Source organism: Astatotilapia calliptera, chromosome 15 (genome assembly GCF_964374335.1).
Source record: "Astatotilapia calliptera chromosome 15, fAstCal68.1, whole genome shotgun sequence".
In the NCBI taxonomy this organism is placed as follows: Eukaryota; Metazoa; Chordata; class Actinopteri; order Cichliformes; family Cichlidae; genus Astatotilapia; species Astatotilapia calliptera.
This window is the reverse complement of record NC_137436.1, coordinates 35,834,505-35,851,569: the sequence shown is the minus strand read 5'-3', so window position 1 is coordinate 35,851,569 and position 17,065 is coordinate 35,834,505.

The following is a 17,065-nucleotide window of genomic DNA, read 5'->3' as shown; positions in this document are numbered from 1 at the left end:
AAATCTGAGGAGGCACATGCATTTTAAGCACTTAGCCAAACAAAAAATTACCAAATGTGCGACAAAAATAAAACAATTTAGAGGCAGCTTCGGAGCAGCCAGAGTAAAATCTGTTTTGACTTACCCACAACTTAAAAATGATGAGCTTCGTTTAGCAGGCTCTGCAGTTAAGAGTTTCACAAAAAGTAAATAACAGCAGCAGGGCCAGGCTCTGCTGTAGTGAAAATCTCCCCCTTCAAGTGTAATTAAAAAAAAAACTTCTGGCAAAGGAATGAATTAAAGCCGCCCCGTAGCACTGATAACCCCAGCATGGCAACAAGCAAGGGTTTTAACAGTCTCCTAATGGGCCTGCTTAAAGGCCCTTTAATATGTTTTCTCCTGTAAATGATCAAAACTCCTTTTTCAGTAACCTCAATAATGATCTTTATCAGGCAATGAAAGAGAAAATGTTCACAAAGGATGAAAGGGAGGGGGAAAAAACGCCACAGGCGACGGCACTTGGATGGGCTAAAGGCTAATTGTGTCTGAAATGAGATTTTAAGCATTTGAATTAGCAGAGGGTGCAGCGCACGGCAGCTGTGAAATGGAGGGAAAATAAGCGCAGGTCACATACAGATAAGCACGTCAGCTCTCCGAGAGTCTGACTCTGTGTTTGTGCAGCTCTTTAAGCCACACAGGATACCGTCTGGTGATTAATTAGGCTGACTTAGAAGAGCAAACCCTGTCATTACGCGGCGTATTCATCTTTCATTTCATTCATTTAGTCATTCTCTTCTGCCGAGAAGCTCACGATTGAATTCATGCGTCTGCAAATAAAAGTCACCGCAACCTGATGCAGCGGGTGAAACAAAAGGTTCCCTAGAAACTGGCATTTAGGGTGAAGGAGTGCAAAAGAGAAGATACGAGAAGTCTCAAGTTGTACAAGCGCAAGAGGTGGAAGTGAAGGAGATGTAACGGATTCTTGAACAAATGAGTTTTCAGGTCAGATGTGGAAGGAGAGGAGGAAGGCAGGCCTGAGATGTGGAGAACAGTGTTTATTGCTCAAGTAAGGGAGTAAATATGATGTAGCATCTCCAGCTGCGCACTCAGCTCTGTCAGCGCGTGTGGTCGGCATGCAAATATGAGATGATGGATGTATCTGCTCAGGTCTAAAGGGAACGAGCCAGCGAGGGTGGAGGGAAGACGAGGCTGTGGTCGCTCGAAGACTAATGGGCCGATTAAGAGCTTCGAGGGGCGGCCATTTATTTGTTGTGTGTGACTAGATGAAGATTCGCTTCATTAATAAGGCCAGGCACTCACGAACATTGTTTTTTTTTTCCCCCTCTTGCTCTCCAACAAACCTCCTTCTCCTTTTCAGTTAATTGTGTCTAGAGTAAGAAATAAAATGCACACTTGTGTGACAGAGATGCAGCCGAAGACCTAAACAATTGTGTCACACGCTTCAGACCGCGGAAGCACTTTCCTTAGTTTATTATATCAACTGCTTGTTTTAATGCTTTCAGAATATAACTTTGTTTGGTGAATTATGCTCCTCGGTCCAGTTCAAATAGGATAATAAAGCAGGGTTCTCTTTAGGCTGGGTCGCAGTCAGAGCCACCCTTTTCCTTTTGTGGCCCAAATTCACAAGTCAAGGCTCTAATAAAGGGGGACATGGACAAACCTGGGGGCTCCACTGATTTATTATGCCTTCTGTGTTAGTAAAGTGGATCCATAGACTACATGTATGCAGACAGTAAAAGAAACCTTTAATGCTAACATCGCAATTTAACTAGTACTAGAATTTCACCTATTGATTAAAATTAAAGAACATGAGCACAGCATCTTTTGGCATCTTGGGTTCAAGTCAAATGTTATCCCCTGGTTCACATTTGAGGAATATTTTTCTTACAACGCTGTGCAAACATTTTGAGTTAACCCGCATTTCTTTATATTTAGTTTCCATGAGTTCAGACTCATAATTTGCAATTCTGTAGCTTGTTTGTTAAGCTACTTAATGCTGACCTTTGTTCTCAAAAACACATCATTTATTCCTATTTCTTTAGTTGAGTCTAATAAAAAGAAAAGAAGAAAGAGAAAACCAAAAATAACACAGTCTGAAGGCATCAGTATTTTTGTATTATTATTATTATTATTATTATGCATTATTAGTATTGTTTAGTGTTTTTGCACCAAGAAGGTGATTCCCAAAGAGCAACTAATCAAAAAAACTTATCTTAGTATGATGTGTATGTTCTTAAAAACTCTGATGCACCATGGAAAGCATCTGATTGTCATAGATTGGACAAAAACACACAAATAAACACCATCAGTCATGGATAGGCCTCCCCGGAGCCTCGACCTCAAAATTATTAAAGCAGTGTGGGCAAAGAATGGAACAAAAGGCAGCCAACATCCAAAGAAGAGCTCTGATTGTTCCTTTTCCTGAAGATTACCTAAAGAAAGCTTTCCTACGAGAGTTGAGGATGTGTTGGAGAATAAAGATGGTCATACCAAATACTGACTTTCAACCTTGTTTCGTGTGTTTGCAGATGTCACTGTCAGGGGTCGAGACTGGCCCACCAGGTATTATAGGAAAAGCGTTTGAATGAAAACAAATGGTGTTGTGACAGTGATGTACACCATCTTGTTGGTATAGATGTATGATTTCTATTCCTTGTACATCAGATGACCATTTTGGTTGTAAGATTCAGATAATTATTTATTAAAAGGTAGACATTTGAAATGAGAATAAGTATTTCTTTGTGCCCCCCTTTCCCTGTTAATGCCCTACCTGGCCCCCCTGGCAAAACTTTGCTAGATCCGCCCCTGCACACCCATATGGAAAAGATATATATAAATCTTATAAAGTTTGTATCTGTCTTGTGTGAAACTTGTATGAAAAGCATATAAGAGTGAAAACGGATAAGATAATAACTGTCAAGGCAATACACCAGACAATTACATTCACGCTCTTTGGTTCTGTCCACCAGTGCAGAAGTTTTGACGCGAGATATGTGACGACTTATCGAAGTGTCTGAAATGTAACATTCCAACTTCCCCCTTAGTGTGTTTGTTGGGCAGCTTAGATAATGTCACTTCAGAAAAGAATATAGCCCATATGGTTTTCACTGCCCTATGCATAGCCAAGAAAACTATCCTCATGAACTGGAAAAATAAAAACAATCTTAATTCTAACCAATATAGAAATTATCTATTAGATTACATTAGTCTTGATACAGCCTCTGCCACCACATCAGATCAATTGCTCTGGGCTCCTTTGATCAGCTCCATCACCTAGTGGGGGTGGGGGGTCATAGTTTGGTCCCGCCTTCACTGTTGTGATTGGTGTGGGGGTAGGGACAGGCTTAGGGCATCAGGGGGTTTCCCGGAGGCATCTTCCTTGGGGGGCTCAACCTGGGGTAGCGGTCATGTCCGGTTGGCGGCTCTTTTGGCTCTCGGGTGACTGTTTCCTCGTGGCTGCGTGCAGCGGGGCTAGGGGAGGGTCTGTGCCGACGGACGTGGGTTACTGACCTGGTAGCCTGTCTGCCCCTGGGTGGGTCCGGGATGGGCGTGAGGTTCTGGGGGCGCTCCGTCTCTGGGCTGGGGCCCTGGCCGGGCCTCGGGGCCTTGGGTCCTGGTTTGTGTGTTGCCGGGGTTGTGGGCGGGTGGGTGCATGGGGGCCCATCCCTGGCGCAGGGTGCCGCCGGTGCGTCGAGCCACCTGGGGGGCTCTTCAACTGGTGGGGGAGATTGTCACACCTTGCAGGAGCTTTCCTCTCCTCAGGAACTCTCTGCAGGAGGGGGAGATACAGGAGAGGTGGAGGAAGATCTCAGCCTGGGCGTCTATTGTCTCATGTAGTCTGGAAGATGAGTGGATGGTGGGGCGGGTGCAGTTTTCTCTGTGGTGGGGTTGGGTGGACTGTCCCGGGGTCTGTGGGGCCGGGGGCGCTGCTGCGCTGGGCCCCGGTCTGGATGGACCTGGGCCCCCTTTCCCTGGCGGGTCGCGGAGTATGGGAGTGCCTACTGGGGTCAGCAGGGGAGCTGGCCCCAGGGAGGGGTCACCTGCCCCTCCCTTCCTTCCCTCCCCATCTCCAGCTGCCTCCCTCTTCCGGCTCCACCACAACCACCCACACATGCAGGGCCTTGGAGTAGGGGTATGTCACCAGGGTGAAGAGGAGGCTACCCCCCCACCCCCCACCCCCCCCGTCCCCCGTCCCCTTCTGGCTGCCTCTGCCTCAATTTTATCCCACAACTTAGACATTCACATTACTCACACTCTCATTACACATACATATAGGATCTTGGGGGTGGGCACGATACACGGAGTCCAAATTACCATCAGGGTGTACACCTCACCCCTGGCGTCGTTGCCCACCTCTCAATTTTAAATACACGTAGACATTGAGGGCTAGCAGGAGGGACTATGTGCTTACCTGCTGCTCTCTGGCAGGTAGCTCCATGCCCTCCTGGGTTTTAATTGCACCTTAGAACACACATGCATCAACACTACAATGAGCGGGTGGAGGGAGGTTTGGAGTCTTCTCTCACCCCCATTCTCTGCGGCCTGCTGCTAGGAGGAGTTGGCCATCCGACTGCGGTCTGGAGTGTGGGGCCTCCCTGCTGCTGCGGAGTCGGGGCGGTCTGCCTCTCCCCACCGCAGGGAAAAGGGTAACACCACCTGGGTCTGGGTGCAGTTCCCCCCTCCAGGGGCAAGGGTACCTAGACCCGGTTCGTAGAGTACGCTTGGGGAGTGTGATCGTGTGTACAGCGTCTCTTTATGTCTGTCTCCACGTTGGTTGAGTGTGGAGTAAGTGCATATGAGAGCATGAGGGTGGGAATGGATGTTTGTGTCTGTGTGTGCCTGTATGTCTGTGTCTATATGTCAGGTTGGGTATCAGACGCCACCTCTCTGGGGACATCTCAGGCCCTCCAAGGTTTGGAGGCCTATCTCCACCCACCACTACTTCCCCTGCCAGTGGCGGACTCCCTCAGGTGTCGGTGCGTTGGTGGTTCTTTGTGTCTGAGGGTGGGCGTCCGGGTACACACCGGCTCACTCCTTGGCGGCCGCTTATCGGGGCCTGGAGCCTGGGGCTCGCTCGGGCCACTTCGGAGGTGGGGTGCCCCCGGCCTCTCGGCCTGGGGCTCGGTCACTCAGGCACAGCTGGCTGCCGGCGGAGCTCACGGGCGCGTCACTGCAACTCCCCCTGGCTTCTGCTCCACGGCTGCTGAGTGAGCCCTCATCTGGGACTCTCCTCAGCTCTTACTGGGACAGTGGCGCGGCTGCCCCTCTGTTGGTCTTCCTTGGTCTCTTGTGTTCTGGGGGCCTCTGGATGTCTGGAGTTTTGATCTCCTCCATACCTGCTTCATACCCTGGAGGACGGGGCTGTGGCTCCCCACACTCCCTAGCAGATCGTTACATGAAGAAACCTTTGGAATGCAAGCATGCTGATCCACACAGGTATGCACACAGGTGTACACACGGGTATTCACAGACGCGGACTACAGCTTTCTTGGCTGCTGCCTCAAAGCACATTGTGCGCTGTCTATCTTGTGTGCTGCACAATATCGTTTATTATTTAGTATCTACTGATATCTACTGCTAGCTAGTTTATTGTGATGGTGCTGTTTTTTTTATTATGTTGCTCTTTGTTGTTTGCTTTCTCTTCTGTTTTTTTTTCTCCATACAGGTGACCCAGGTGTTTTGTTTTTTTGTTTGTTTGTTTTTTTTTTCTTTCTTCCCCCCCTTCTCACCGTCTCTTCTCCCCTTTGGTTTTCTTTCTCTCCCTCTCTTTCTTTCATTCTTTCTCCCTGTCCTATCCCCCAGTCATGTCTGTCCCGTTTGTAGCAACTGAAAATAAAATAAATTCATAATTATAATAAAGGTCAATCAAATGGACCAATATGGCAAGGCCATGATGATCCACTTGGTAAAATAAATCCGCTTGGCATCTTTCTTGGCCTTAAGACAACAATTCTGATGGCTAAAGATCCAAACGGGACACAAAAAAAGAAAAAGAAAAAGGAAAACGGATATAAGATCCCTTGAAAAATTATATAATGAAACTTGTATGTTTTGGATACTTACTAAAACAATGTATGAAAGTAATGAGAAAGTGGCCACTTTCATGAGTAAATCATGTAAGCTTTATATGGAGGGAACGTGACAATGACAGGAAGTGTCTAATCTTTGTGCATAATCTGTAAGCAAAGGTTGACTCTAGGCACTTTTTTTGTTTTTTTGCTTTCATTTATTTGAAATTTGTGTTTTCTCAAGTTTTTTCTGTGAGACGGATTCTGAAGGATCTTCTTGATGGCATAGTGGATGTTGGTCAGAAACACTTCATTTCCCTTCTTGCTGAAGTGAATTCCATCCGGTACAAATATGGTGTCATCATAATATCTCAGGGAGGGATGTTCAACGATGAAGCCTCCAAAGGAATGAACTGCCTTTCTCATACCTGAGTTTAAAGTTTTCCTGTCCATATTGGTGTATTTTGGATTTCCGTACCTCCACACTTGGCGTTCATTGATGCAGGAATATATGATAGTCATGGAGGGGAACTTTGCATGCAGTTCAATCAGTTCTTTTTTCATTGCAGAGGAAAGTTCCAGGGGGTATACAAGTCCCAAGTCGTTGCCGGCATGAATCACCAAAATATCAGGTGGACTCTGTGTGGAAATCTCTGAATAAAAACAAGGAAGGACGTCATTCCAGCGCATCCCTCCTTTTCCATACCAGTGAACATTTGCATCAAGTCCAAACTTTTCTCCAAACATCTGGCATGCTACCCATTCTCCTCGCTTTATGTAACTTGATCCAATGATCCATATCTGAGGTACTTTCTTGGGTACCCCTCTGCTGTGTCTTCCTCTGGTTTCGTCTCTGTGTGGTTTTGAATGTTCTCCCACGATCTTGAGGTCTTAACATGAAAGTGGAAGAGGCACCTCTTGATGTTCTTGCTTTCACTGCTAATTCTCTGTCATTTCTATTTGTGGTTCTTCTGTTTTCTGGGCGACAGATATCTGATATACACCTCTATGATGTCACATTATAGACCAGCTCTAGCCAAGCCGACTCAGGAGGCCTTTCTAATTTGTAATGGAAGTGCATAAAATAATTTAGAATCTCAGAGAGAAAGTGTGGGGCAAGACCATTTAATGTTTTAAAAACAAATAAAAGAATTTTTAAATTAACTCTAAAGTTAACAGGCAGCCAGTATAGCGAGGATAAAACGGGAATAATATACTTCTCAGAGTACCTGGGTCGTTGACTCAGTGCTCTCAGTTTGGACTTTTGTCACTGTAGCTGATGCTGAAATGTTTGCGTGGGTTGCCATGACCACACCAGAACCCAGCGTCTGAGATCGTTATATTGTTTTCTAATTGTTTTCCTTTATTTACTATTCATGTTTGTGTACAGTGTAAACGATAATCTATGAGTCCCTTGATACATTTTTCTTACAAAGAATGTTTCTGTTAAAGTGACTGTGGAGCAGTCACCTCTTCTGTGAGTTGCGGGAACCAGAAGTTTTAGGGTTCTTCAACTTTTCTACTGCTGGTTTACAAGGCGGACGCATAAAAAAAAAAAAAAAAAAAGATTAATGATAATATAAAGTACATTAAATAAAAATAAATGATGCTGGTTAATTTGTTAACTAAGGAGCCCCGCAAGGCACACTGGAAAAAAAATGAAGATGAACTTTGGCGAGATCTCCCGACATCTTGCCAAAGTTCATCCTTATTTTATTTTTTTTCTCCACTGTCCTTTGCGGGGCTCTGTAGTTGACACTTGTAGTGATGGGAATTCCGGCTCTTTTTAGTGAACCGGCTCTTTCGGCTCGGCTCACTAAAAAGAGCCGGCTCTTTCGGCTCCCAACCGGCTCTTCAGGTTGTTTTGTTGCTTTACTTAATTTATTATTAACAATAATATAAAACTATGCACAAAAGGAATTACTAATGTAAAAAAATGTGGTTTTATTTATATATGTTTATATATAAGTACATGCAGTGGCCCATAGAGACAAAGCACGTATATACTCCAAAAAGCGCGTACAAATTCCAAAGCACATACTGTCACGGGTTGCCGGGGCAAGCCGTGTGAGAATATATTAGGACCCAAAATGCGGCAGCTCTGGTGCAAGTGAGTTTATTTAACAAAGTAAATACAAACAGAGATGGCGAGGGTGAGCTTAAAACTAAGAAAACTTAAACAACTAAGGAAAACAAACCTGAAATCTGAGATAAGATACCGAGATGCAGGGAGACGAAGAGAACATAGGGAAAAACCACAAAGGATGACGGGGGGGAGAAACGCAGACGAACCAGCAACGAGGACGAGGTAACACACACTATAAATACACACACCAGGAATCAAGGGATGGGAAACAGGAGGGGAACACACCTGGAAAACATCACAGCTGACGAGGCAGGGGAAACGTAACTAGAACAGACTGACATAAGACAGAGACCTTCAAAGTAAAACAGGAAACACATACACGTAATGACACAGACTCAGAGACCCGGACTAAACATAGAGACCTACTACACTAAGGGGATACACAAGCAGGGAAGACACCAAACAGAGGGAACACAACTAAACCTTAGGAAACCCAAAACAATAGTCATAATACAAAAACTATCAAAAGTAAAAGTACACAACCAAAAACACTGGGTCACCGACCCAGGACCATGACACGTACAAATTCCAAAACACATTTCTAGTGTTAACTGAACTTCCAAAACAGTGCTACCTAGATCACTTAAATTACACAATTGAAAGCATATGTGTATTGTTTGTGTATTTATACACAAGCACTCATATATATTCAAATAATTTTAAAAAAATGTTCATTTACCTGTTACTACCACACACCAAATCCAATCGTTGGTACTTCCTTGCTTGTGTAGCCACTAGGTAACAAAAGCTCAACACTGCGCCTAGCATTCTGGAGCACTTCTGTTGTGTTTTGTACGTGTTTTGTAGTTTTTATGTGTTTTGTAGTTTTTACGTGTTTTGAAGTTTGTATGTGCTTTGGGGCTTGTACGTGCTTCTGAGTTTTTACGTGTTTTGGAGTTTTTACGTGTTTTGGAGTTTTTACGAGTTTTGGAGTTTGTGCGTGCTTTGAGGCAATGGCTGTTGTTATTTTCTGTTCAGTGATGTTCCTTGTTACATGTTCATTGCTGGATTTATGCGAAAACAACTAATATTGCATATCCATAATTATTATAATGGATATAACTAAATAATACTTACACTATAATGTTAATTAGAAGTGTAATGCAAAAAAATTGATTTTTATGCCTATTTTGAATTTTACTTTAATACAAATACAAATACAAATACTTTCCCCCCTCAACAAATACAAATACAGATACAAATACCAGCTGCTTTGCACATCTCTAATATATATATGAATGTATATATATATATATATTAGGGGTGCAACAATACTCCGATACACTTCGATACAGTGCTTTCTGTTCGGTACGCATATGTATCGAACAATACAAAATTTGTAATTTATTTTATCAATTTTTCTTCTGACGATGTCTGTGTTGAGAGCTCAGTGGATCTGCGTTCGACTATTCTGCCTAGGCTGCACTGTCGAGCGCAGATCCACTGAGCGCAGCGCAAGAAGAAATTAAGCTTGTTGCAACATGGCAACTGCCTCAACGATAGCCGAAATTGAATCTCCCCCACCCTCATTCAGATCTGGCGTTTGGAACTATCTTGGTTTTCATGTGAAGTATGACCCTGATGGTAAGCACGTCATGGACAAAAGTAAAACAGTTTTTTTTTTTAAATTTTGTTGTTTCAGCAACATTACATTTAAAAACTGTACTTTTGAGTTAAAATATGTATTTATAATTTTAATAAATGACAAATTAAAAAGGCATGAACATTTTTTTGTATCGAAAAAATATCGAACCGTGACATCAAAGTATCAAATCGAACCGTGAATTTTGTGTATCGTTGCACCCCTAATATATATATTAGTGCTGTCAATAAATTAAAAAATTAACGAATTAATCTCACAATTCTTTGGTAATTAATCGCAATTACTTGATCAATAGCCTGGTTGCACTTACTTTTTTTTCCACCTTATATTTATGCTTGTAACTGAAATTTATGCATTATAATGAAGTAAATGCAGAATAAACACAAAGAATGTGTTTTGGAGTTTGTACATGCTTTGTCTCTAGGGGCCACCATAAATATACTTTTGTTTATTCACTCCACATAAAATGTAATAAATAAATTTTAAAATACAAAAATTATTTCAATTTTCAGCTTTCTCCTTTTAAACCAATTTAAAGTGAAACAACACAAAACACTGCAAACCACAACACAATAAAATATAAATTAAAATATGCAAAACAAAAAGAAGATGCACAATCTCTGTCATATACGCCTGGGATGTTTTTTTGGGAGAGTGTTTTCCTGCTTGGAATTGCATAAATAGGATTCTCTACATGAATAAACTTTCTGAATCCTTTATCGTCTGCAACTGAAAATAGTTGTGGATGATTACTATACCTTTCTAATGTGATGTTGTTTCTTGTTGTTGTCCCTGGCTCGCTTTTCTCTCTCTTTTACTCCCGCTCTGTTCCTGTGCTACTGCGAGTGTAACTACCGCCCCTCCCCCCTCTGCTCAGCGCAAGTACAAGGCTCACGTGCGGAGTGAAGCGAAAAAAAAAGTGCGGGCTCCCAATGAGGAGCCGGCTGGCGTCGTTCACTTCAATGAGTCGGCTCTAAGAGCCGTTTCGTTCACGACCAACACATCACTAGATATTTGTGCACTTTGTTAAAAGAAATAAGTGTCTGAGAAGGATGTCATATCTACTATTGATATTATTTTACTTTCTTCTAGACCTCCATGTTTGTGCGAGGAATAAAAGGGAATTGTGGGCATCAGTACGAAGCGTGGATTTTTTTGACCAGAGTAGATACAGTCACTGTTTATTTTCCCTTGTATGGTTCCTGTTTTATTTTGAACCTTTAGTCCGTATGCATTATGTATAGTTTTACTTCCACCGTTCCACTAGTTGGATTCATTCCAGCTGTGTTCTCACCTGTTTCCAATCCTTATTATCTAGTCTACTTAAGCCGTCAGTTTCTGTCAGTCGTCGACAACTTCTTGTGTGTTTTTCCCATCATTCAGTCATTTATGATCAGTTCAGTCAATAAACCCCATGCACTTTCTCAGCAGTCTGGCATTTGAGTCCTCTCTTTCCATTCACCACACACCAGAACGTGACAATGGTCCCTTCTCTGTGTACCAGTTACAAAAAGACAAATATTTTGCAGACATCACTTCTTTTTTTGTTTATTTTAGTAAACTACACAACTTTAAAAACATTGACTTTAATGTACCCGTTAAAGGCAGTGAAGTAGTGATATTGTTGGGCAACCCTTTCCTGTGTGAACACTATTTGAACCCTGGCATGTTTCTATTGGTGGTCTCCATTTCTCTTACTCTCAAGTCAAACCTATTAAACCCTGAGTCCTGCACTGTGATACATAAATCTTCAACACTTTTGAAAGTGCGTTTGAAGTGCCATTATACAGTAAACTGATATTGGTTTATGTTGTAGAGGGCAGAGACAAACGAGACCCCCACGATCATTTATCAAATAAAAAAAAATTTGTGGCACTTTGGATTTTAATGAAATGTATACTTTATACATTATGGCACCTACACAGATATGCACAGATGAGAAATAAATTAACGGAAAAACCAAAGTAAAGCACTTTAGGTGTTGAGTCATTTACATGGTGCCTGAAAAGTTTCACTGAGCAGTGGCAATGATTTTAATGTGAAGTGATGGATCCCTATTTCTCCTAGAAAAAAAAAAAAAAAAAAAAGGTGGTAAAGAGTGTTTTTTTCCTTAGGTGCTGATTTAACAGAAATATGATAATATAAATAATAGAAAGTAACAGAAATACTCTGTACAGTACTTGTACAGTAGCTGAAAGTGTGGGTGATGTTCAGGAGGAGAAGTGCAATGAATGTAGTGGATGTTTTTGTGAAAAGGTTTGTATGTGAATAAGACCAGTGACGTGGTGATTGACTTCAGAAGAACAAGGGCATGTATGCACAAAGTGAAGAAAGCTAAGATCTTTTAACATGTGCACAAAAATTTTCTCTTGCTCAGCTACGGCGAGTCTAGTTTGCATTGCTGGTCTGCTGGAGGAAGCAGCATCAGAGCTGGTGATGCTCTGACAGACTGAATAAAGGAAGGCTGGCTCTGTAAACACCTGCAAACTTGAAGCTGTAATGGAGAGGTCACTGAACACACTGTTATCCATCATGGATAATCCTGACTACCCTGTGCACCACTTACAGGACGAACACCAGAGGACCTGCTCTAACACACTGGTAATCTTTCATACTGTTAAATCTTTATAAAACAATACATCTGTTTGACAGATCTAGCAGAGATGCTGATGATTTAATTAAAGATGAAAAAATTTAGACTGTTTGTAACTCTTAGTGTTCGTTTGACTTTGGGACCTGAAGTGGATTCAGTTTTGGACCCAGAGTACTCCGCGAAGCTCCTCACTACAGCAGCCGCAATGCTCTGACAATCCATCAAGCAGTGCGGCTTACCAAAGTTGTACTAAAACATTTTTTAAACAGATTTCTGCACGCCCAAATCGATTTGAGGTCAGTAAGCACAACCAGAATTCGTACATAAGGCACACTCTCGATTTTTGAGAAAATGAAAGGATTTTAAGTGTGCCTTATAGTGTGGAAAATACGTTATACAGAAGAAAAGAATATATCGCGATATATATCGTTACCGCACATGCTTCAAATTATATCGCGATATGAATTTTAGGCCATATCGCCCAGCCCTAGTGCATGCCATGTTAAATTAAAAGGAGGCAATCATCTCTCTGTTATTGTTAATTTGCTTCAGGTTAAGTAATTGACCCAAATATGGAGACAGTCCCCTCAACTTTGGCCAATCATACTTGACCTGAAGAACTACACTTAGAAGCTCAGACTTCTGGTGAACTCCTAAGTGTAGTTTCCAATCCCAGAGTCAAAGGTGTGCACCCTCCAAAAATGATCACTTTTTAACTCCTGTGGTCACAATTAGAGAATCGGCTTCAACTATTAAAAAAAAACAACAACAACAACAAAAACCCTTTTTATTCAAACACAACTGCAGCTGTTATACCTTGCACAATAACCGAACAAAAGCATGTCACTGTGATCAGAGATTCCTGCACCAACTCATTCAGTCCTGTTAAATGTCACCATAAAAAGTTACAGCACAATGTGTGAAAGATAGCATGGTGTAACAACACTGATTCAATATCTGGCTGGGTTTTGTCTCTTTTAAACACCCCAACTCCCTACCAAAGACCTATTTTACTTGTCACTGTGTTCACAAACCATTATGAGGTCTTTTCCACTGGTTTCAGTGGGATGGGGAGGAGCACGGGGGATGCAGTTTCACCAGTTGGGCTCTCTGCTAAATAGCCACTGGCCCATCTCTATATCTAACAGTATGTGTTGTACTTCTAAGCCATTAGCGCAAAATATTACACCATATCTCTGGAGTAATTACGCTGTAAGTTGTGAGCTGTAATCTGAAGCAATAGTAAATCTTGCTCCATCCTTTCATGAGCACAGCCGCCTTGATGATCACTCTCTACAAGGCTGAAACACGTTAATGCTTTTCTGCTATTCCTTGTTGATAAATGAAGCACAGCAGGCAAACCTACTGTGTCAATAACAGTGGAGCATTAGAGATGCTTAAACATGAACAGCAGGCAAATTAACCCTTTAAATTCAGCCGATTGTTTTAAAACAGCGCTTTCTTGCCAGGCAGATTATTTGGAAGGATGTGTAGTTTTTGATGTTTACAAGACAGGGTTAGGGTTAGTAACAGTTATGTTACTGTAAAGTCTCTGGCGACTGGAGGAGTGCATAAATATACCTCACCTGCAATAATTCAGTCATTATTAAACAAGGGGCAGAGCTGACAGATTGAGCTCCACTAAGTCATTATGGTAATACTGCTTCAGTGATGTGATTTACTAGGCAGAGATGTAATAAAAGCTTAAGGCTATAATGGAGCCTGTCATATCAACAGCTTGTCAACATAATTTCCTCTTCCACCTGCAATTAGATCCCAGTGCATTCACGGATTTTAATTTCCATGTAAGCCATTCAGCTGTCTGATAGTCACTGAGCAGGTTAGAGGTTTCGATGTCATCCTCAAGGACACTAAAACAGCTTTTCAGGGACGTGTGGCTTTTCCACCTCAACAATACATATTGTCCCCGAGACCCTTGTAGTTACAGCATTAGACGACGTTAAAAGACCAAAAGTTTTGTGCTAAACTACAGATGGGTCGGCATAAACTTTTGTCCTTTAGAGTCCTCTTCCTCTTTTTTTTGTTCTCCTCAGTTTTACCCCTGGCTGGGTTCAACTGAATAAAGAAATCAAACTCTAGAGTTGTTAAAGTAATTGCCAAGCTGGCACATCCCCAGTTCCTCTGCAAAGACACGGCAGGCACTTCAGAATGTTAATGGCCACCCTGATCCAGCGAGGGCAATGCAGACTTGGCATTCGCACAGCGAGCAGGGGTAAAGCAAGTTTGCATGTCTGTCTGTGTGTGTGTGCAAGAAAGGGAGAGAGCTTGTGCCCACATTAACGATTTGTCCATGAGACACAGATTTCTTGTTTTTCGGTGACCTTCTCCCTCTCCCCACTTCTATCCTCTCACCATTTGGGCTTCTTTGAAATTCAGAAGCTTTTAACACTGAAGAGTCAAAGGGAATCTTGTTAGTGCACCAACAGTGTTTTAAAAACAGGTTGTGCTGATCCCGTTGTGTCATAGGGGTATTTTTATCCTTGTGGCGTGATGTCATTTTCTTTAACAAAAGCTATGCTGACGTCAATGTGAGAAGAAAAAAACTTTCAGGTCTGCACAATCAACAAGTAAGAGCCCCGCTCTTCACTTCTGCTGTGATGGATTTGGAAATTACACACTGACAAGAAGCAGTTTACTAAATTTTCAGGATACCACCTGCCACTTCGTTTTGCTCATTCATTAATCGATTGAAAAAAAAATGTTCTGTCTCTTGGAAACAGATTTAAAGATCTGCAGGTAAAAGGAATGGAAAGATTTAGCACCTAACCCATAACAAGCTGAGTGTGCTTCTAAGGCTAGTCTGTTCACAAAGAAAGCACAAATTTTGAATACCTCAAGGTGGATTTGAGAGCATGTGTACGCCTCATTCAGCCTCCCTGATAAGTGGCTGCTTGCGCTCATGACATTAAAGGACACTTTGTGCAGAGGCCTCTCTACTCCGAGTCTTAGCTTGTTTTTGTTTTTTCCATCTTGCTCACCATTTTTTGTCGTGTTAAACAGGATTACCTGATTTACCTTTTGACCTTCACGTGTTGATGTTGCAAAAAAGCAGAAAAAAGTCTCAATATTGAACACTGCTACATGCAAACCATCGCATGCATCCTTCTGGTGGAAAACTGCCTGCAAGGAGACATGAACAGCCACACCAAAATACAAGAAAGCACAAAGCTAGTGCGCCTTATCCATGACTCAGGCTTCCTGACAGAGTAATATATTCTTCTTTATAAAAAAGAAAAGAAAGGAAAGGAAGGGGAAATAGCAAAATTCTTATTCAGAGGTAGATTCAGCTGGTCTGGATGGTTATTCCTGCTAATTACAAATATCATCTAAAAATAACCCAGCGAGGAAGCGGCAAAAACATGTTTCCCTGCTGTGTGCTTAATGTGAGGAGCTAGGATTCCTGCCAGCAAGCCGCTGCAGTGAGGAATAAACAGCGCTGGTGTTTGCACTGCCAATTATTGGAACTTTTAAAATCTCCTCATCTGAGGAGGTGGCAGAAGGTCGTGGATTAAGGAGACCACAGACCACAGAGCCGGGGCAACCCCAATGGCTTTAATAAATTTTCACCATTACTGATTGAATCAACAGGAAAAACTTGGGTTTCTTGAGGTTGTAAGGGGGGAACGCATCACAGCTGTAAGGCCAATGCCATGCCAAATCTGGCACTATCTCAGCCTGTAGTCTTACAGTCTACACTGTGTATTTCTTTAGTTGGCTTCCAGTCATGTTAAATGAGGACTCTCTGAAGGCTGGAATAAATAATTGTAAAATTCTAATTTACATTAAATAATTACAAACTTCCGAGATAACATTTGTGCAAATCTGTGCAAAAAGCTTTGTTCATTTAAGGGTTTCATTTCTCTACTTACATGAGATACTGGACGTTGAGAAATTACCCTTTTCAATTAATGAACTCTTTACCAGACTGTTTTTATTTCTCCCTCTCATCCTGTTTCTTACATTTACTGATGCTCTGTCACATCTTGCATCAGCTTTTCTTCTCTTTACAGTCAAAGTTTGCACAAAGTAATCCACTGCTGAAACACCAGAGCGAACTCATAAGAGGGGACAGTGTTGAGCTTACAAATACGCCTTGATCTCAACGCTCTTACAGTTTTGCAAAACTCACTTTTTGCTGAAAGCTGTATAGGACAAATTATACCACTGCACCAGATGTCTCCAACAAATATGACACTGCAGCTCTTAGCAGAACTAGTGAAGACGAGATCTCTGAACTGGTTTCCTAGCCAAGAAATAGTCTGACATGCTATGTTAAACCACACAGAAAGAGATTGCTAGGTCAGAGGCAGGGAGCAGCTGGACCCTAGCCACCCTCACCTGCTTAACTGGAACAGGTGCAGGGAAAGACCACGTGGGTCCACGTCATCCTGAGAGCTGGAACAGACGGAGTAGGCCAGGGATTATTACAGGAGAAGAAACAGTCTTTACAGGTGTAGGCATGGGGGCACAATAGTCTTTAGCAGTCCAAGACAGAGTAACAGTCCCTCAAAGTTGCCCGCACATTGGTACAAGACTTAATTTAAGACAAAGCAGGCTCTGGGCAGCTAAACAGAGTCTTTGGAGGGACTGGTTCAGGAACAGAGTCAATCATTAATGCGGCCAGTTTAACACAATCAGCTGGTTCAGAACACATATGACCCAGCTCACCCAGAACAAATGCACTTAGCAATGTC